Source organism: Oryzias latipes, chromosome 7 (assembly GCF_002234675.1).
Source record: "Oryzias latipes chromosome 7, ASM223467v1".
NCBI classification, from domain to species: Eukaryota; Metazoa; Chordata; class Actinopteri; order Beloniformes; family Adrianichthyidae; genus Oryzias; species Oryzias latipes.
Genome location: NC_019865.2, coordinates 24,652,501 through 24,672,515, shown reverse-complemented (window position 1 = coordinate 24,672,515; position 20,015 = coordinate 24,652,501).

The window sequence follows — 20,015 nt, the reverse complement described above, 5'->3', positions numbered from 1 at the left end:
GAAAAATTTTGTCAAACAAGCTCATCTCATTATTTTTCTTCCTCCTGCAGAAGCAAAGTGAATGAAAGCAGGAGGGTAATGACGAAAAAGTCCAGCCAGAATCTGCAGCTCATCCAGTTGCAGGCATGGAAATTACAAGCGTGATGCTCAGGGAGCAGAGATGAATGCAATATTCAATGTTTGGAGGTATCAGCGCTGTTTTTAGAAAGTGTGGGGCTAATGTTCAGTCTGCATGAAAATGTGCGTTTAGAAGTTCTCCATCTCAACAAATCATTTGTTCTGTTCAGCAGATTTAAACAGTTCAGCATCTTACCTTCCGACCGTAAAGACCCACCCCAATAAAAATGGTGTTTTTAACATGTTCTTGTAGTATTTTGCTCTTGGTGGAGGACATACATAAAGAAAACTTAAGACTGAAGCTGCATTTCTTAGTATTTCTTTATTCAAATCCCAGTGAATGAGGAACAGAAGAGGAACTGCTCTTTGAAAGATTTCATGTAATCCATGGACACCAGTGAAGATCACAAATCATTGAAGAGGTTCACCGCACTGTCTAGTGGGTCTAGATGACCCCACTCCCAACGTTAAAGTGCCTAGGATAGCACAAGGGTTAACTCTAACCGTAACCAGGTATTTGGAAAGTTACACATGAATATTCACTTTCTTTCCGGCATTTTATTTTCTGTGCAAGTGAATTCAACAGTCTCCAGTCTGCTAGCTTCAAATCAGTTCTGAGCCACATGCAGTGCTGCTTGCTGGTTCCTAAATTTAAATGTAGTTCAAAGCGTTTTTCATGAGCTTATGAAATTTCCTTTTCCTGTGTAATTTTATTAAACAGACAGATCTGGTCCACACATTGTTTAAAAAGTCTCAATTTAAAACCATAAATATTTCACTTTTACACGTTTCTTTATCTCTAAAAATAAACTTTTGAAAATAGAGACTGTCAGATGTTGTTGTTTGTGCCCCCCCGCCTCTCTTGTGTCAAGCTCTTTAGTTATGGAAGACTCAGCTTGCAGAAAGGGGGTGGATCTAGGGTGGGGCTACTCAGCTCAGCACCAACGGCAAACACCCACATAGAGGAGATTTTGGCTTCAGATAGACATATGAATCATAGAAATATGCATTTTGGTTAAAATCTTTATAATCAGAATTAAAACACCACTGGGAACATTTTTATTAAAACAGTGTCATCGGGGCTTTACTATTATGACTTTTCTTTAACTTGACACTAAAGAAGTCTATCTGTTGAGTTTGACCTAATCGGACAATCAAATGTAAACAGCTGTTTGTTAGTGATGTTGGCAAATTATGGATGAGTAAACACCACCTTCTCTACCAGTAACACTGTTACTGAGCCCATGTTTTCAACACAGTTCAGCACAGACGATGTGCAACTAGGAGACCCTTAACTGAAGACTCTAAATGAAGGGTGTCAGAATCTAGGTCTCGAGGGCCGGTGTCCTACATGTTTTCCAATTAACCTGCCTTTGAGGCTCCTTATTGGCTAAAGACACCTGATCCAGGTAATCAGCAGCAGGTGAGGCAGGATTTCTGGAAAACCAGCAGGATGCTGGCCCTCTAGGCCTGGAGTTTGACACTCCTGCTGCCTAAACACTTTGTTTCCCGGCAGATTTGTCAGCTGCACATCCACAATGCCAATCTCCTGTTCCCCCACGTCCCAAAGGTGCTATATTGGGTTGAGATCTGGTGACTGTGGAGGCCATTCGAGTCCAATGAACTCATTGTCATGTTCAAGAAACCAGTTCTCCCTCAAAACATAAGGTCATCTGCATATGTCAAAACTTTAATGTTGTTGGTCTTCTTCAGGACTAGTGGCGGGCAACTCCAGGCCTCAACGGCTGGTGTATCTGCATGATTTCAAGATATCCAACCCCTACTAATGGCTGCATTGGGTGTGTCCAGCTAGTTTGGACATGGTCTAGCAGGGGATGTAGCTCTTTGGATGCATGGATCCACGGTGTTAAATGTCTCTTTCAGGCGACTGAGGACCATTAAGCAGCTTCTGCTGCGTCTATGTGTTTCCTGCAGAAGAATCACTGCCTCCAGTTCCCTCCTGCAGTATTTCCTCCCCCAAGTAGAAATTTAAACCAGTGACCCGGCGGTCAAATTACTGTTGCACCGACTCAGCTCTACTGTCACCAAATTAGTCTCAATTTATGGTGGACCAACAGCGAAAAGCAGTTGCCTGTATCCCTGTAATCACCCCCGTGCTCGCATCGTCTCCCACTCTTCCGAGCACACAGCTCAATTGATGAGTGAAACAAAAGTCGTGAACAAGGATGAATTACAAATTGTCCCTTTTCTTCATCCAATTAGATGTAATTGATGAACGGCAGGCCGGCTTTAATGTAAAACAACGCCAGCGTCTGACTTGTGGTCAAGCGAGTGCGCTGGAATTCCACCATAAACCCTCATCCCTGTGTTTTATGCCCTCCATTATCAGCCTGGCGCCGTGGTGTCTGGCTGTCGTCCACCTCCATCCTCCCGTTAACACCTCAGCGTAGGTGCTGCGTTGTGTTTTTGTTTAAGCACTTCGCTCAGCTCCAACTGGCAGATGAAACTTTGTTGTGTGCCAGGAAACTGAAGCGGACCTGCCAATTAATTGTCTGTTGAATACTTTCAATTAGGGCATTCGGGCAGCTCCAGGATGTAGAGGAGGGAGCATTGCAACACAATTAGGTCTTGCTTTATTATTTCACTGTAAATAGATGGAAAATCAAAAGCAAGAAAACTAAAAAAGTATTAATAATAAAAATTTAATAAAGCCCTATGGGCGACACTACAACCATACAAAGACTTATAAATCTGTTCTTTTTTTTCTGGTTGCTATGAAGTGGGTAGACTTGGGGACACAGGAGAGATCTTTACCGAGTCCTGGAGCTGTGGTGTCAGAAACACCAAAGTGATGAAAGGTTAGAAAGGTTTTATAAGAGCTGCTGGGGCAAAACTAAAGGAAAGCTTGAGGGATCTGTAGCAAGTTTTACTCCACAAGAATAAACTGAAAGCTACAGAAGCAAATTTGCAATAAACTTTGGTAATAAAGGGCGGCTCGGTGGCGTAATGTTTGGCGCTCTCGCCTCAGACCTGGTTCAAATGCCAGCTGTGTCCTACTGTGGGGAGTTTGCACGTTCTCCTTGTGCATGCGCGAGTTTTCTCCGGGCTTTCCGGTTTCCCCTTTCAGTCCAAAAGCATGTTTCATTGGTTCATTGGTCACTCTAAATTGTCCCAAGGTGTGCATATGAGTGTATGGCCCTGTGATACACTGACAACCAGTTCAGGATGTACCCCACCTTCACTCAACAGTAGCTTGGTCAAGTTGTCGTCAGATGCACAGGGGAGCCTGGAAGTCGGACAAAAAACATTATTAATGATAGTCCTCGCCTAAATCCTCAATGATTGGTTTCTTGCTCTCGTCGAGGGCTTCCTGAAACGGCAAGAATCGGGGATCACGCAGACGGGATAGTGTAATGGACAAGTGATGCCACAGAAGAGGTGGAGGGAACGTGTGACATGGCAAGAACTCTGTAAACATCCACAATACTCCTAAGTAAATGGATATGGAATGAGAAAAACACAGCAGAAACTCAGAGGGACAGACAAACTGCCAACCGGGACCAGAAATCCTGGTCAGATCGGGACAACTAGGGATGTCCCGATCTGAATTATCTGTTCCCGATCCAATTCCTAGTTCTTTAATTTTGATGCCAATACCGATAGTTTTGTAAAACCTATCACAAAATGAAAAAAAGAGTTATAAACAGATCCAGGTTGTTCCGTATTTTTATTTTATTCCTCTCCTTTTATTAATTAACACTTAAACAAAGCACGTCTGTGAAGTTGCTTGAATAATTAAGTACTACTAGTAAAATTATTAAAGTAATAAACGTATAAAATAGTAACAATGTTTGTTTGTTTTTTGCTGCAAAGGCAGGTTTCGTCCACCATAGTCTACAGCTTTGAGACTGCTGAGGACCACAGAGGAGAGCAATATTCCATGATAAGATTCAAAACAGTAAAGAACATTTTAATGAGACGTTCAGCAAGAATGACGCTAAGAACAGGAAGTGTGAGCAGGTGACATGCATGCTGCTGAAATATAAGTGAATGATGGAAGCGTTTTATGAGACCCTCACTCAACAGAAGGAAGACAGAGAGTCATCGCATCTCTGAGAAAATACATCTGGATTATGTTTGGACTTTTGGACATTTAATCTGTGGATTTAAAGTGAATCAGAATGTATAGACCTTAACTATTGGAGCGCAACAAACCATTAGCAGGGCTGCCAACTTTTCATAAAAGCTTGGAGTAAAAAAAAAGTCACTTTATACGTTGGCAAGCCGTAAGATGAGTCCGTTTTGTGAAAGTGTAATTGTGAAATAAAACACCATGAGGTAAAAAAAAATAAATAGATCAATTCAAAAGTAATACAAAAAAAAGACATTTTAAAGAGCAACACAAATAAATTATTCACCCTTATAACATGAGAAACAAGGTGTCTTGCCCAAGGACACTTCGACACATGGACGGGAAAGGCGGTAATCAAACCTGCAATCTTAGATATTTTATATATATATATATTTTTTATATATATATATATAATATCAAATAATCTAAACTGATCCTGTGACGGAGAAACTTTCCTTAAGGGTTCCGTAACGTAACTCCATGTGACCAATCGTATGAAGCCAGACAGTCACATGACTGTACATAAACTCTCCGTGGCAGCAAGCGTGAAGGAAAATCACTACGCTATCAACAATGGCGACAAAAGGTGCCGGTGATTCAGAGGCGGTTGAAGCAGAGCACTATTGGCCTCACATACAACCAATGTTTACCTTACATTCTATGAAAAAGTCTTCGACATCAGTAAATACAACCAGAATTAATACGGGGCTCTGGATTTTGAGGCGCACTGTTTTCTTTTTTTAAAGTCTTTTATTCGTGTCTTATAGTGCAAAAAATACAGTAAATGAACATCGTATCCACAGCCAAACACGGTGGTGGTATGTTCATAGTCTGGAGCTGCTTTGTAGATTCAGGATTTGCATTATTTTTCATGGGTGACAAAAGAATAAACTTGAAAATATGCCAAAAAATTCAGAGATAGAACATTTTATTATCGGAGTGCCTGGGTTGTGAAGCAGGTCAATGTTCTGACAGCGCCATGAGCAGGTGATGATGGACCCAAATTCCAGAAGATCAGGCTTGTGTCAGGAAAAAGAATAGAATAGAATAGAATGTCTTTATAATATAGCACTTTTCCCAGAACGAATCACAAAGTGCTTTACAAAAGGAGCAATGCCTTGGAATGAGAGATCTCCTCTCGTCGTAACCCTTGTGCTATCCTAGGCACTTTAACATTGGGAGTGGGGTCATCTAGACCCTTGTGCTATCCTAGGCACTTTAACATTGGGAGTTGGGTCATCTAGACCCACTAGACGCGCTGAACCTTTTTCTCTTCAATGATTTGTGATCTTCACTGGTGTCCATGGATTAAATGAAATCTTTCCACCTTTATCCACCTTTGTCATGGTAGGGAGAACACGTCAATGTAAGGGTGGGGTCATAGGATAGCACAAGGCTTAAAGCAGGTTTTTGGAACTCTGAAAAGATTTGGGTTGGAAAACCTCAAGGATCGGGCCAAAGAGTATGGGGTTGAAAGGTCAAATATGTACATCAGAGCGTGACCATGGAAGGCTCTAAAAAATGAAAGTAGAATTTAAAATCAATTCGAAATTTGACTGGTGACCAATGTAAACTAGACAACGGGGGATCGATGTGTGTCCGTTTACTGGTTCCTGTTAAAACCCTTGCTGCAGAGTTTTGGACAAGCTGAAGACGGTTTAGGGAACGTTTATTAAAACAGGTAAAAGGAGAGTTGCAATAATCTTAATGAGAAAAAATAAAAGCCTGAATAATTGTTTCCAGGTAAGATTGCGACAAAATACTTTTTAATTTTGCCACGTTCCTCAGACAATAAAAACAGTTCTTTATTAACTGTTTTGAGTGACCTTCCAGGGACATAGACTTGTCAAAGAACACCCCAACATCTTAAAAACCTACACAAAAAGGTTCTCAAGTGGCTTACAAGTCAAAAAAATAGGATGTTGTGACTTCATACAGACTGGTTGTGACACTCAAACCTTTAAAAGAAACATTTTTACAAGAACAGAGACCTCCTCTACGTGTGAGAACCTCGGTGTTACAGATCCTGCAGTAATCAATAATTTGATTTAAGCGTCTTTTCTTCAAGAAATTGCAATAAAATAAGTAAACATTCTTTCTGACAGTGTTCCATTGAGTCACCTTCTGCATCACTGAAGGTGTCTACGGTACTTCCGGTAGGGTTATTCCTGAGCCTTCTGAGATTCATGCAAATTGTTTCCAGACCCTTTATACAATAAAAAAACCTTTCCTTGCCCTGTTTTTGCTTTTGAGCTCTCTGAGCGTTTGGCGCCCTTCATTGTCTGTGCACGCCCCTCCTTCGCCGTAGGAGCGGAGGCTTAGAGCAACGCTGAAGCTGCAGCCAGAGGCTTGAATTAATGCCACTTAGAAGCCCCACGCTCCTCCAACACATTAATGGCCACCTCGGGAGATGCTGGAGGCGAAACGTCCGTCACCCCAGAAGACCATTCTGGTGGCAGGTGCCTCATGAAGGTGTCAGCCCTCGTTCCCCACCAGCTCTTCTTTTTCTGATGGTTTGATTAAAATTATGCAAAAGGTGGAAAATGGCTCTAAAATAAGGCTAGGTATTTCTATCATTTCTTTCTGCTTGTGGTGTTTGCATCATAATACACCCCTTGGGACCACATTAAACCCGATGGTCGGTTTTAATTTGAAACTGAAGGACAAGGAGATTGGATGTGGATAAAAACTTTTAGGTTAGAAAAAGGTCAAAACCAGAAATGATAAAAAAACCTGATTTCAGAAGGAAGTCACCGCCTGTTTGCATGTCATTTTACGCCGTTTTGTGTTGTCCCAAGACGGACGTAAAAAGTGTTTTATCGTGTACAAAACCACGCAACAAAAACACTGTTCAAGTGCGGTTTTCAAAACAGGTTTGTTGTGTCACATATGGGCATTGAAAATGCCATCATGTTTGAATAAAACAGCTAAGGCCGAAAGAAAGTTCTTGTTAGTTGCTATACTGGTTAAGACACCAGTGCTTTGGATTTTTCTCATGCAGAAATTGTGAGTTCATCTCCAGGGCACACACAGTGGATTCTTCATGTGTGTCATCTTTTTCTTTTGCTTTGACTAGATTTATTTGTGTTAACTATGGGTTAACGGACTTTGTGTTAAAAGCACTTTACAGTCAAAGTCCCATCCACCCATTCACACACTGATGTTCAGCAGCTCTGCGGCAACCCACAACCACCAGAAGCAATGTGGGGTTCAGTGTCTTGCCCAAGGACCCTTCGACACATGGGTGGGTAATGCAGGAACTGAACCTGCAATCTTCTGATCTGAGATCAACAAACTGCTGCACCATATATTGAAAAACAAACTCATGCCTATAAAAAAAACAAAAACAACATTTTGAGGACGTTTAAAATCTAGAGAATTGCCCTGATGTTTTTTATTTATACTTAAAGCAGTGGTGGGCCGTCAGGGCCTTCTCTGAAGGCCTAAAAATATATCGGAATCATGTGTTAATTATATTTTGTCCATGCATACTCATTAAATCATTAGAAATGGTCTGTCTCTTCCATTTTATTTTGTTTATGATGGTTATGCTGCTTCCAGACAGACGTATTTTCCTATTGGAGATTTAACCAATCGCATTTCAGCTGTAATTTGATGCCAGGCAGGGTAAGGGCCTTCACCATGAGTTGTGAAAGTCCTGTGAAATTGAAATCAATATCAGTCATTCATTTCTTTCAACCAATCAGATTTTGAGTTGGTGTCAGCAGGGTCCTCTAGCAGGCTTAGACAACGTCTCAGTGTTCAGACCTCCTGATTGGACAGAAGTTTCAGGAAGTCACATGCAGCCTTGCCCAATTTGACACAGAGCACTTTTTGATCCGTCTCAGTTAAAACAGAGCCGACTGGAATGTACGCCATGGGAGATTTAGCAGGAAAATCTCCCACTGATCTCCTCGACTTCATTCATCAGAAAAATCTGAGTGAGATCATGAAGCAGCCGTACAGATTTGAGTGTCTGGCGCTGACCATCCTTGTGTCCACTGCGTCTGTCGAGTGGACATTTTCTATGTCTAGCGATTTAAAACCTTCGCAGAAACTGGACAGACTCGGCTCTCAGCACTCGCCTTAATGGAACAGATGAAGACTTTGTGACGGAACTGAAGTGCGATAATCTACATGACAGGGCGATCGAACTGTTTTGGAGGAAAGAAAAGAGGATGGACATTGTCTTCAAATAATCCGATTTTTCAATGAGTGAAATGATAAATATCATAACAAATAATATTCCAGATTTATGTGGTTGTTTTTAATATTTTTTGCTGGCTGTAGTGGCAAAACGAGATTTGTTTTTTACTCTTTTGTTTATCCAGTTTCTTTAGAGGCATAAAAATGGTTAATGAGGGGTTGAGTGATTCAGACATAGCACCACTGAAGGCCCAGGTGTGGAATGCACGGTCCACCACTGAATATAAGTAATGTGTGTTGAGTAATTTAGCAAAAATAAACAGAATCAATGAAATATCAAAACTGTGCATCAAGAAAGCACCCGTGATGAGGTTTGAAACCAGGAGCTTTTGATGAAATAAAGTATAAGTCAAGTGTAATCAGTTCTCATTACTTAGAAACACCAGTAAGCTATGGAGCGTTTATTAGAAAGACATTCGCCCAGAAAGTGTTGGGTTCATAGATCAGGTTATCACAAAGGATTTGGTGATCAGTGGATTTTTTGACAGTTTTTAAATAGGAATTGACTGTTTGTGTTGTTACACAGTGTTGGTTTGGTAATTTGAGGACTACAAAAAAAGATTTTACATTTATTGTCAACGACAAAGATGGCTTGCTTTGATATTTTTAATTAATGAAACAAACGTTTGAAAAAACAACAAAAAAAGAAAAGACGAGGAAAAAGAAGCACTAACCGCATGTAAAACAGTACTGTTGTTAAAAGTCAGCAAAAGAAAAGTCAACAAACACGAAGAATCAACTGTGTATGTCCAACAGTTTAACTCACAATCCTCATACTATACCATCACAAAGTGTTACTGTTGTAACCACTAGGCTGGCTAGCAGCCAACTAAACCCTATTTCCGGCCCAATCCATTTAATCAAACATAATGACGTTCTTGAGACTCATGTGTGACACAACAAAATGGTGTTTTGGACATGCGGTGGAACGGCGTTTTGGTTGTGCGATTTTGTACCCGATTGAACGCTGCTTTTTACACCCGTCTTGGGGCAACACAAGACGGCGTAAATTACGTGCAACTTTTAAAATGTACGTACCTTAGCTCACCTTTACATAAATAGTTTGCGTGATTGAATGAATTATCTCACACTAGCTGGTTTGAAGGCATGAGTATGCGTGTGTGAACATTATTTGTATTGTGTACATGTTGACATGGGAATATTTTTGGAGTGTGTGTGTGGACAGGCCCCGCCCTTATAGACGTGTATTTCATCTGAACCTCACTGTAATGAGTTTAACCATCCAGAAACTTGTTGCTTTATACAGATTCATGGTCCCCCTCCCCCCCCCTCTATAATCACACTCCTACCCCCTCCTCTCTAACGTCCCTCTCTCTTCTTCCCTCCTTTCCTTTTCCGTCCGGTCCAACACAAAAGATTTTCAAATATGATTAAAATGAATAAAGTTTGGCCCCGATTACAAAAGGGGTTTATTCAGATATACCTCTGGTTTGTCAGAAAATTCATATCCCCTGTTGTTGAATTAAAATATGTCCAACACAAGAGGCCTCCCTTCAGCTCTCATCTGTTTGCCCAGCCACTGGACAGAACAAGTAAAAAAAAAAAAAAAAGATGTGCGTACAAAAATTGCGCTATTGATTGACAAAACGCTGTTCTTTACGCCCCTTTTTCTCACGATTTATGATACCTTTTGTTCGCCAGAGACTGCAATCCGCATCTACTTGGGCTGGATTCTTCTCCTGGATCTCTGTAATACAGCACTGAGAAGCCGAGCCCCCGAGCTACCAGGATGGTCAAATACTCCTAAAGGGGGACGCAGACGAGAAGGCGCTTCAACCAGGCTGGTGTAGACAAAAGAAAACGTGATGTCATCACACGTGTGCAGACTGTTTAAAAATTTAGTGACATCAAATTTGTTGAAAATGTTCTGTGCATTCATGTCACATTTTTTGCTTCTTCAATTATTTGTTTTACAAATGACCTGTTACAGTTTTTCCGTTTTAAACTTAAATTTCATGGTTTTTGTATATGTTTTAATTCCTGCAGATAAAAATGGGATACTATGGTTCAAATTTACTTATTATTCATTTTACCTACACTAACTGATATCTATGGCTACATTTTACATTATTTCGACATTTAATAATTGCACCAAAATGTGTTTTATATGGTTTATGTACGGAACTTAAAAAAATGACAATGATTACATGTTTTTTATTTAGTTTTCTGGGGTGTTTTTTTAAGTAGTTAGAACCATACATTTTTAGGATATAACTTACTCTTCTGTCACCACTAAAGAGAAAAAAGGGTAGTGTGGTTAAGATTTACCCAATGTAATTGTTTTTTTCCTGCTGCTTAAAAGCATTTCTAAACATTAATTCGCTCCTGATTCACATAGATTTGACTACCGAAATACTCTCTTATTAAAGTTGTGACTCATCTTTGCGGATGAATCTGTTTCTGTTTAAAGGTTTCAGCCTTTTCCAGCAAACCCCCCCCCGAACAAATGCAGAGAACGTCTGGGCCTCACGCTTCCAGCTTTGTTTTGATGCTTGACAAACCACACAGTGCATTAAAACCACAGCAGTGAAGCACTAAGTGCATGACAAATCTGCAAACAAAACTTCAAGTTACTGACACTTTTTTCTTTTTTCACAGCTGTAAAAGCAAGAGCAGACTCGGAGAGGAAAATGATTGCAGTGCGTTCGATGAAATAGCTGCTCTGACATATTTTACAGTCTGTTCTTGAGGACGTCAGGGATGTCTTTTCTTTTTGTAATGAAAAGTTTAAAGGTCTGAAACAGATTACATTTTGATCTTTTTTTGGATTACCTGGATTTTTACAGCGCGACTGATGAAAAGTTTGTTTCCTTTTTTTCCTCCTGCTTTTTGGGATGCTGCAGCAGGGCCCCTTTTCTCTGCTGTCTGTTCTTTTCCCCCCACACACTGGGACAACATCAATTATTTACCTTTTTTCACCGTGTAAGAAAATGGACATGAATTTTGAGTCCAAGTTAAAAAGGTAAACTTTGTATGTGGGAGCTGACACAGCCATCAGAAGCCATATTTGTCCAAACGGAGACGTCTCTGCTTTCCGATTCTGTCCTGTTTTACAAGTGGGCTAACACAGAGCTCTGGGACTTCCAATGTTAGGTCAGAAAAATGAACCGATGATGCATCTAAGATACTCAGTGTCCTACCTGAATGCATTAAATAAAATATGGAAAATGAAGCTGCAGGTCTAATCCTGATGGGTGTTCTGAAATGACAGGGGGCGTTTCCTCTGAGGCTGATTGACAGGTCTCAAATCCAGCCAAACCAATTGATGTTTTTTCTTAATTTGAGGTTATTTTTTCACGTTTAATCTTAGATAATAATGTGTCTATTATGTGCAAATTAAAACTCTTTGCAAGATAATAAAACTACCGTATTACTAAACCACCCCAGCTCTTCTGGATGTGGAGGAGCAGCGGCAGGACTGGACATTTCAGGCTTTCTGAGCAGATTAACTACATCCTCCATCTCTGGGGGAGACCACTTCCACCCTGTGAAGAAATCTCTTTTCTGACATCTATGCCCACGACTGCCTCTTCGCCAGACACAACTCCTTAGGGTGAAGGCAGAAACACAGTTCAGATAGGGAATTAGGAGCTCTGACTTCATTTTCTGCTATTTCTTAACCACAGTGTGGCGTAACAGTCAGTTTTACTGGACACCCGTTGACTCTCCTTATAGCTCGCCAGCAGGAGGGATTCCATGGAGTAGAAGGAGGAGCTGAAAGAGACCAGTGGAAAGTTCATCCATTCATATTTCTTGGGAGTGGAATCCTTTTAGGGTCACAGGGTTGCTGGAGCCTATCCCAGCTACAATTGCACACACACTCACTCTAGGGAAAAATTAAAATAATCAATGAACCTATGAAGCATATGCACTGGGAGAACATGCAAACTCCACAGAAAAAGCTCCTAGCTGGGATTTAAACCAATGCATTCTCACTGTGAGGCAAGAGTGCTAACATCTACACCTTCAGTCAAAGGTTCTGAAGATTTTATAACAACAAGAGTGCCACCAACATGAAAAACAGGTCTAGGAAAACAAACAAATAGAAAAATCCTCAGTATCTACGCTTGGGAGGACTACAGATAAACACTTAGGATGATAGAAAGGAGTGTCCTTCAATGGTGACTGGAGAACTTATGAAAGGGGTGGGGCATCGAGGGAAAGTCACAGCCAATCTGCAGAGAAAAAAATCCATCAATCCATTTTCAGAACCCGTTGAATCCATTTCGGGGTCATGTGGTTGCTGGAGCCTATCCAGCTACTGTTGGGCAAAGTTGGGAAACCCCCTGAACAGGTTGCTGGTTTGTTGCAGGGCCACACACTCACATGCACACTTGGGGACAAATTTAGAAATAGCAATTAAGCTATGAAGGATGATTTTGGACTGGGGGAGGGGAACCTATGAAGTTAGATCTGTTGCAAAAGTATTGTCTGTGTGTAAAAAGATTCGTACTTTTAATATGAGATTTGTGTGCCTGTAAAAGTCTTTTTAATCAGTAGGAAAAAAAATTCTTTGTCTGCGTGTGAAATGTGACGCACACATACGAGCACAAGTATCGATCAACACTAACAAAACCCACGTTCCAAGTACAGTTAGTTTTGCTTCTCAATACATCAACCAGTCAGCAGCCTTTCACTGTCACCCAACTCTTCCTTGGTGACTGTTTTCATCAAACAGTGAACAGGAAGCTTCAAAACATCTCCATTAGTTTGAAGACGCGTCTTCTCAATTCCTTGGTATGAAACAACAATTTCTGCGCTATTCTTGGGATCACTCTCTGTCTTGCTGAGTGGTCGGAGTGCTTGGTTGCCTCACCTGCCCCACCCATTATTCAGCTGCTCTCCACGCTCCTGCTTAGGCTCAAGCATATAAGCCCTGCTCCTTCATCCACCTGCTGCCTGACTGTCTGTGCTCCTAGCTCAGTCTGATCCATTACTGAGCTTGTCTGCTCCAGACTTCAGCCTTCAGAAGTCTACTCCAGCTCTCAGCCTCCCAAGACAGCCCTGTTTCCAAACTGCATCTACGCAGCCCAGCTCAGGCCTCCCCCTGGACTCTCACACCTTCCCAGAAAAAAACTCATAACTCAATTCTCTTTGCCTGTGTCTGCTACATTGATCCTCCTGCCTTGCGCTGAACCATAGCAGCTGCAAGTTGAGACAACTATGTGTGTAGGATCACCAAGTCATGAAATAAGACAGGACAGGATGGACAGAAACGTACATTTGTGACACTAGTGTTACTTCTCTGTAGGTTTGAAGTAACGGACTGTACAGTGGTGCAGTGCTTAGCCCTATCTCCTCACACAGAGAAGACTGTGGTTCAAATCCAGTTTAGGACTTTTCTGTGTGGAGTTTGTACGTTCTCCTCATGCATGTTTGGGTTTTCTTCGTGCATGCCGCCTTCTTCCCAAAGACACGCTTTAAAGATTAAATAGTCTCTTTCGATTGTTCCTAGAACTGAAACAAACTGGCAAACTGTTCAGGTGTATCCCACCTTCGCTAAACAGTAGCTGGGAGCCAGGCTGGATATAGGCATGGGCAAGGGGGGCAATGCCCCACCCAGAATGTGATGGCCTGCAAAAACTCAAAGTTAACAAAAGTAATGGAAATTACAACAACAAAAAAAGTAACTAATAAGTAACTAATAATATACCCCTGCATTTATAAGCACAAGTAGGACACTGTTTGTGCCTTGAGGCACAAACAGTGTCCTACTTGTGCTTATAAATGCAGGGGTATATTATTAGTGTGGCAGCTAAATCTGGGCGTGGCTAGGATAGGCTCCAGCAACGCCGTGACCCCAAAATGGAAGCGCTGGGAAAGCACTTGACTAAAATGATAGCCTGGCTGTTGAAAAGACTGGTGGATGTATTAAAAACAAAACAAAAACAACATTTACTGTATTTTAAGCAGCGGCACTGCATTGGTATCAATTCCTGCTTTTATATGTCATTCAGAGTGCAACACAAAGAAAAATGGCTTGGCACAGTGGCTTAAACCTTGTGTGTAATTTGATTAGTCCTCACGGACGCCTGTGAGGAGCTGGTAGATGTTAAGATGTCACTGGTGTTTTGAAAGTGCTCGCTCTGCATCAGCAGACTGGCCTCATTTAAGGTATGTAGAGTAGGAGGTTTTTTTTAACCAAACAAAGCCTCCACCATAGGATTACAAATGATCTCATCCTTCTCTGTGACTTTATCTTTATCGTACAGTTGGAGCCAAAATGTATTTTTGAACTGTGGCTCAGCAGGGTGGTGGAAATGCCGGAGCATCTGAACTGAGCGCAACAATGTGAGAACACGTTTGGAGATATTCTGGGAACAACATAAATATCATGTTAGAAATTCAGATTTTGTATACTTTTATTTTATTATTCTTTACAAAATTGGCAAATAAAAACCTTGTTTTCTGCGCTGGGGTGGGGGGTTGCTGTGACCCTCCTTTGCTTTCAGAAAGCCCATTCTCTTGGTTTTTTACATGTATGATATTTTCAACGTTTTTGAAGAAATTTTAAACTGGATGTTTTTCTTTTCTTTTTTTGTGCCTGTGCAATTTGAATTTTTTTACCCAGAACAATGTCCAGGAGAGTGCTCATTTGAAAAAGGCGTCAGTGCTGTTAAATTGTTATTATTTGGGGATTTTCATCAACGCCACAGGTCCAGCTCTGTGGGGCGGCTGACCGAAAAGCTGAGCGGCGGTGTGCCAAAGGACGGAGGCAAAAGGTCTGCGTGACACCCGGCACACAAAAGCTCTCACGGCCAGCGTTTCTAAAAGACAGCGACGCTAAGGACCCACTCACAAATCACTCACAGGATTGTTTTGATCTCCACATTTGAAGTTGGCAACACAAACTAAATTTAGAGCTGCACTTTAGAAGTAGACTGATTAAATGGGACTTTTGGAAAAAATTGTGTCTTCTGTGTTCTTGTGGCTTGTTTCTGATAATGGAGGACATATCTAAAGAATATTAAGCTCAAAATTGCATTTCTGAGTATTAATAGATTCAATTTGTGTGCATCAGGAGCAGACAAAAAAAGTTAGAAAAAAATCGTATTTGTTAGCAGGAAATACAGTTGGCAGGTCACAACCTCCCTGCTCCAATCCATTCTGATGCTTCCACTTGCAAATAGATCCATGTACATCTTTGTTTTCCTCACAAGAGCTGGAATCTGGATCTAAACTGTACGGCTGGATAGCTCTGATATTGTTTGCCACTTTTGTTGCACTGGTAATGGAAAGGTTGGGGTGTGAGGGGCTGTAAGCTAGCGGGAGAGCATGTAAACAAAGAGTGTCAGTAACAGGGAAGGGGGGCAGGGAAGGGGGGCGGGGTTTATTATTATTATTTGTTTAAAAAAAGAGTTAAACATAGAGGGGAAAAAATACTCAAGAACACAGTTAAAAAAAATATATAACTTACAGATTAAAATCGATCATTTCCAAAAATGAAAAAAAACAAACAAATTCTGCTTTTTTTTTGCAAAATGGGAATGAAATTCTAATTTAAGTGAACAAAACTGAACCTCCTGTTGTTTACAGACATTTTGTCTCCAACAAGATTTTCAATGATGAAAACATTTAAACAAAATCAACCACTCAATCCATCCATCCATCCATCCATCCATCCATCCATCCATCCATCCATCCATCCATCCATCCATCCATCCATTAAAAACCAAACAAACATCAATAAACCAACCACTTTAATTGTAGAGCACCTTTCATTAATGTGCTGTAGAATACAAGGTGCTCTATACATAAAGTATGTATATAAATTAAGACACATTAGATTAAAAGCAACAACAATAAAAAAACACGAACACAAAATGTTAAAAGTATTAAATTAGGGATGCACAAGCTTGACTTTTTGCAAATATCTGATGGACTAATATTTTTGAAATAGCAATAACAACAAATAATATTTAAATCTGCAGATACATCACTAACTCTATCCCAAAATTAAATTTTTAGTGGTAATTAAAAACCACGGCTATAAACATTTCAAACAGCATGTTTGTTGTTCTGACAGCAAAAATTCAAGATTTTGCGGAGGCACCATTGCGTTCATCATGGTTGTATTTAAAGCTTAATTATCCCTGCAGGAATTTTTCTACCAACCGATAATCACCTTTGCATGCAGTCAGCTGCCTCCAGCAAAAACGTGTCCACATTATTGTGCATCTCTAGAAGAAATAGTACTTTTTTTACATTTTTTTTTACATTTAATTATCCTAAGTTTGATACGTCTTTGTACGAATGTATAACTGCTGGTTGTTTTGTTCTGTGCATTATTATTGCTTTGATTGCTTGAAATAAACTATTTCAAATCAAAAATCAAAATGAATAATAAAAAAGAAATTAGAATAAGTAAATGAAACCTCAGAAGCTTGTTATTGTCCCCTTCTGCAATAACTTTAGTGGACATCATTTAAAGCTGCATCTGGTCTTGTTGACTCAGTGGTTTGCTTAGATCTGATTGGCTGAAATACACACTACAAAACATTGCTTCTTTTGTTTTTAGAGGGGTGGGAATAGATGCCAAACTGAACGTGTTCTGAATGATTTTTTTTATTCCTGTTCATCCTTTAATTCTGAGAGCTTGATTTGCATTCCTAAATAAAGCTTTCAACGGCAGAAGACAGAGAGCCCGGCTTTTATTCAGAGTGCATGATAGGATCTGCATTCGTAATGACTTATATCAGATAAAATGATTTGAAGCCTCCAAATATTTTTACACTTAAAAAGCCCTCTACATCGAATATAATTTCGCTCTTTACTTTGAAAGAGTCGCTTAAAAATTACTCAAACTCCGAGGGGAGTTTGCTTTTTAAATGAACTGAGTTCAAAAAATAAGTGCCTGAAAGTGGCAGTGACAGCCTGAACCTCTTTGCTGGGGTGGCTGCATTAAACTCTGGGGAAAAAAAAAACAGCATTCCAGCTTATTTGTGAGCATTAGCATCAGGAATGGAGGAGGATGTAAAAAAGACGTCCACATACTGCATGTGGAGTGTACACTTAAGTATGAGGGGCCGTATAAGACATTATTTATTCTGAACCATTCACATTCATACATTCTTGCTCTCACAGTCATATATACTCTCTTTCGCATACATATATTCTCTTACGCATCCATATATTCTCTCTCTCACATTCATACATTCTTGCTCTCACAGTCATATATACTCTCTTTCGCATACATATATTCTCTTACGCATCCATATATTCTCTCTCTCACATTCATACATTCTTGCTCTCACAGTCATATATACTCTCTTACGCATTCATATATTCTCACTTGCACATCCATATATTCTCTCTCTCGCATGCATATATATTACTTTACACATACATACATTCTCACTCTCATTGTCACTCTTAAAAAAGAATGTATGTATGTGAAAGACAAGTATATATGAACGTGTGAGGAAGAGTTTATATGTGTGTGTGAGAGAGGAGTATGCATGAAACGGAAGTTACTTTGCATGAAAAGGAAGGCACTTTGAATGAAAAGGAAGGCACTTTGAATGAAACGGAAGGCAGATGATTTCTCGTGCTCTGATTGGACGAGAGGCCGCCACCTCCCATTTTGAACAGACGCTAACATGAACCAATAAGAAGGCCATCGGAACCTTAAGAAATATTTTATCTTCACCTCAAGTGGTCACAAATCTGTCTGCATCTCTAGAGACACAAAGGAATGTCTCAAATACCAATAATGGTAATAGAAGTGCCACCGAAACAGAAAATCCGTATCCACCTTATTCCTAGCCCCCATGAGCCTTTGCGTGAATTATGGGCGACACTTCCTGTAGACGCTGGAACACGCATTTACATTAAAACAAATTCCTCTTGTTTTCGATCCATAACTACATATAAATGTGGGAAAACCAGCTGTCATTTCTTAAAAAAGGCAACGGTGAGGTGGAGATGAAATATGTGTTAAGGTTCCGATGGCTGCAGGACCCCCGTGGCTACTTCTTGCCGGTTCGTTTTTTTTTAAAAATAAACTTTATTAACAATATCTTGCACATACAAAATACCAAACACAAAACTCCACTTTGTGCAAAATACAATCTTCACGTTCGCCATGAGAATGAACAAAAAAACATAATGATAACCATGTAAAACAGGTTATGCAAAAAGAAAACAAAAATAATAAGGCAAAGGAATCTGTTAAAGTTTCAGGAGAGACCATGTTTCAACTGTTCTGACAGCTTTTTTGTTAGTGGAAGATTTAATACTGTTCACATACAAAACCATTTCTTTCTGAAAAACATAAAACACGGTTTTTTTGTTGGCATATTTACACTTGTGTATAAAGTATTTAGCCATAATTATAAGTAAATTAACTACATATATTTTTTCTGCATTAAGTCTTTCTTGTGTAAAATATCCAAAAATAATATGCTCGTAAAATAATCTATAATCTTCACATAGATGAGTTCTTATAAAATGTATCACATCTTTCCAAAATAGTTGAGTGAAAGAGCAAAACCAAAAAAGATGAGGCACAGTTTCTGGTGAGGAATGACAGAATGAACAGTTTATGTCCAGATCTTTTTTAAACTTAGTAAAGAAATGTTTCACTGGATAAAATTTGTGAAGAATTTTGAAAGAAATTTCTCTGATTTTATTGGTGATGAAATACTTTTGTGGCAGGGTCCAAACCTTTTCCCACTGAATTCTACATCCAAAGCTGTTCCAGTATGAGATAACATACGGTTTTGTGGCAATCTCATTTTGAAACAGAGAACAGATACTTTGATTATTCCTGCTAGCTGAAAAACATACCTTTCCACACCACAAGTCTGTTAATTTGGGATTTCTTGCTTGTTCATGTTAGCGTCTGCACTGTAATCCCTAGCGAGTTGACTGAACTTAAAAATTATTTTGTAACAGATTACGCAACAGTTAAGTTATATTATTAAAACTTTTAAGTTAACATTTATTAAAATTCATATTGTCAGTTGGCTTACATTTGTATTATTTCATATAAAAAATATTAAGATTCCTCAACTTATAAAAGAGAGATTATTTACTTAAAGTTTTTAATATTTTCCAACTAAAAAACGCTTTAACTAACTATATTTTTATATTACTCAACTCATAAAATATGTAAAATTCACTCAAATGCTTTATAAATTCTCTAACTCATTAAATGTGTAGCATTGAAAATATTTAAAATTCTTCATCTTAAAATGTATTCTAAACAGAGATATTGATACTGCCCCACTACATTTTAAAGGCTAACACTGATAAAAACCAACAAACGTGAAGGCCACACAATAGTGATTGCTTAATACACTTTTTTTAATTGCTCTTTAAAAAAAAGCACAAATATCAAGAGGATGAAGAAACAATAAGTGCAATAAAACTGCATTATAAGAGTGCCACACAACATATTGACAAAAAGAGTTGGTTTTGTATTTTACGGCAGAAAAAGCAAATGATCACAACAAAACACATTAGTTACATAACACTTAAACCAACAAATAGTCCATTCTGGAAGACTCACTCAACGAAACATTCTTCAGCGTCAATAAATGTCCTTTCAGTGGTTTGCTGTCCTCAAGGCTCAAGA